This window comes from Hyperoodon ampullatus (genome assembly GCF_949752795.1).
Source record: "Hyperoodon ampullatus genome assembly, chromosome: 10".
Classification (NCBI taxonomy): domain Eukaryota; kingdom Metazoa; phylum Chordata; class Mammalia; order Artiodactyla; family Ziphiidae; genus Hyperoodon; species Hyperoodon ampullatus.
This window is the reverse complement of record NC_136923.1, coordinates 48,574,758-48,578,432: the sequence shown is the minus strand read 5'-3', so window position 1 is coordinate 48,578,432 and position 3,675 is coordinate 48,574,758.

Here is a 3,675-nt window from a genome sequence, read left to right as displayed (position 1 = left end):
TATGCAAGTCATTATGCTGTGCACCTCCAATTTCTACAGTACTGTATGTAAAAATTGCATCTCAATAAAACGGAAAGAAAAATAAAGGAAAATATTAGTAAGTTAATAAGAAACTGAGTCAACACACTGGAAAATATTAAGCTATAATGCCAGCAGGAAGCAACTGATTAATATTTATTTGTATTCAGTGTGCAGGTAACTGGAATTTGGGAAACTCTGGATAAAATAGACACCTATGTTTTTTAAGCTGAGTCTTTCCTGAAACTAGAATTTTTATCTCTGAAGGAGTGCTACTGAAAACCATAATGGAGGATATTTTCTTCATCTTATAAATTTTGGTTATTAAAAATCACTGGAAATTATATTTGGTTAGTTTCTTCATGATAATGAGATCCTCCCAATGTGATATATTGTACAGATATTTTCACTTCCAGTCATCTCTTGTAAGGTTTATTGTTTTGTTATTTTGTCACCAAGTTTTATTTACTTCAATGTAAAAGAGGCCCTTAGTAGTCTCAGTGTACTGTAGTCTGTGTCCCTGAATTGTGTTCAGATTTCAGACTTTTAGGCATAACCCAGGCCTCTGAAACAGAAACTGCCTTTTAACAATATTTTCAGGTGACTCACATGCACATTTTTTTTTTTTACTAAGTAGGGCAAGTGTACTTATTCTCAATTTGACAGCAAATTTGAATAACATGGTGATATTTTTAAAATACTGATGCCCAGAAATACTAATTTACTGAATGCTTTTAAGTCCTGGGGATGGGAATTTTAAAATGTTTTCCAAGTAATAATGATGTGAGGCAAAGTCTGAGAACTCCTATAGATGAAGAGGTAACAGTTCCCTGACTTGTTCTGGCCTTTTTCCAGCATGGGAAGAAACTCTGACCTGGGTCAAGAAAGTGTGGGTGGTTTTATAGAGAATGGGATTCTACTAGGAGGGGCAAAGAACCTAATCATTTTTCCACGTGAGAATCTGTCTCATGGAAGCTTCTCTCTCTCTCTCTCTCTAGGACTTCTTCCCTTAATGAGGAAGACTCCTGTTTGAGGCCTCAAGACCAGTGAAAAGATAAAAGCAAAGTAAAGGAAGCTCAGGATGAGTTACTAAATTTGACTCGAATATATTCCAGTGAGGAGTTCCATGAGCATTACGGTTGAATAAGATGTGCCTCCTCATGACCCCCTTCAACAACTTGGCTTCATTCACAGACAAAAGTGTCTTTGTGGGAGCTGTAGGTTCCAGCACCACACACCAAGGGGCCCAGGAGGAGTCTCACCCACCCGTGCACAGGGTAAGAGGCATAGAGACCTCAGTCCCAGCTCTGGACTTTGCAGTCATCTGTTAACTGGCTCCTCTTGGCTATAGTCCAGGGGCACCTGGAAAATACTATTTAAGCCATCACTCATGAACAAAAGAGGCTTTGTGGATATCCAGGTTTCTAGTAGAGAAGTACTAGCACAATGTTGGAGAAAAAAAAAAGTATGAGTTTGGATGCATTGGACAAAGTAAAGGGAATAGTTTCACTTTACCAACATTACGCCTTCTCCAAGATTGCACAATTTAGGGCCAAGAGATATCTTCCTGGCCCATGATTTCTCCTGCAGGAGCAAGTGAAAGCATGTGAATGAGCATGTAGCTTCTCCAACTGTGTAAGATGCTGCCCAAAAGGCCCGTTGTTTTCTTGCCCCATCCAGAGTGCTGAATTATGAGTTAGTTGTATGACTGGGGGTTGGGAAGAGGTAGCAGATAGGATTCTGGTAAGGCATTAATGTGATGCAGATTATACTAGCTGTATTCCAGAGTCCATCAAGAAGCTCATCCACTGGGCTTCCCTGGTGGTCCAGTGACTAAGACTCAGTGCTCCCAATGCAGGGGGCCCGGGTTCGATCCCTCGCCAGGGAACTAGATCCCACATGCTGCAAATAAAGATGCCACATGCCGCAACTAAAAAGATCCCGCATGCTGCAACTAAAAAGATCCCACATGCTGCAATGAAGATCTGTGTGCTGCAACTAAGACCCGGAGCAGATAGATAGATAGATAGATAAATGTTTTAAAAAAAAAAAGCCCATCCATGAGCCAGTAGGGATGCCTCACCCATAGATCCTCCTAACTGGCCAATGGGTACCCTTGGTGCTCTCCACACCTCACCAACACAAACCCTCACGCTGTGGTCAGTTCACCATGTGTGATCCCAACCAAGGCACTGAGGGCAAGCTTTGGCAGACAGCTTGAGAACACACACAGAAAGTTGGCTCACATCTGCAGGACAGAGACAGACCATACATTTCTTCATTAGCACCACCCTTAGGAGAAGAAAAGAGGGCCCGTCAGCACCCAGCCTATTGTGTTGCAAGATCAACAGATGGCACATAAGCTCACGAATTCTGCCAAAAGATGTGATAAGAAGCATGAAACAGGTTTATCCATAAAGGTCTGAGAAAGCCTCAGAATCTCTAATTCTACAGGGCTGACAGAAGGTGTTTCTCTCCTGAAAACAAGTAGTAAATGCTGGAGCAGGTGGCTTCACAATTGAAAGCAGCACAAAACCCCAGGAACATTAAAAAAAAATCAAAGTAATTTAACACTACTAAAGGATTGCAAAAGTCTGCCAGTTACCAATCCCAAAGACTTAGAAATCTGCAATCTACCTAATAAATAATTTAAAAATACTGTTATAAGAAACCTCAGTGAGCTAAAAGGAAAGAAAAAAAGACAATTCAATGAAATCAGAAAAAGCATGAAGAAAAGAAAAATACAATGGACAAAAATTGTAGACAAGAACCAAAAAACGTTCTGGAGCTGAAATAAATTTTAAAAATGCAACAGAAAAATCTATAGCTACGATAGCATTTTAACAAATATGTGGATAAAATGAAGTATATTGTGACATAAAAATATAAAAAGAGAATGATAAAAGAATGGAACATTTGGACTCTGGGAGGGCTCACACCAAGGAGTACTTCCCAGAACTTCTGCTGCCAGTGTCTTTGTCCTCATGGTGAGCCACAGCCACCCCCACCTCTGCAGGAGACCCTCCAACACTAGCAGGGAATAAAATCCAGACTGCTTAGTCTGGCCTTCAAGTCTCTGTCTTACAGGAATTTAAGAACTTAACAATCATCGAATCCTCATGTGTGAGAGGTTAGAAAAGAATTCCTAGGTCTCAGACAGCATAAGCAAGAAGAACTATAATCCTGCAGCCTGTGGAACAAAAACCACATTCACAGAAAGATAGACAAGATGAAAAGGCAGAGGGCTATGTACCAGATGAAGGAACAAGATAAAACCCCAGAAAAACAACTAAATGGAGATAGGCAACCTTCCAGAAAAAGAATTCAGAATAATGGTAGCGAAGATGATCCAGGACCTCAGAAAAAGAATGGAGGCAAAGATTGAGAAGATGCAAGGAATGTTTAACAAAGATCTAGAAGAATGAAAGAACAAACACACAGAGATGAACAATACAACAACTGCAATGAAAACTACACTAGAAGGAACCAATAGCAGAATAACTGAGGCAGAAGAATGGATAAGTGACCTGGAAGACAGAATGGTGGAATTCACTGCTGCAGGACAGAATAAAGAAAAAAGAATGAAAAGAAATGAAGACAGCCTAAGAGACCACTGGGACAACATTAAACGCAACCACATTGACATTATAGGGGTCC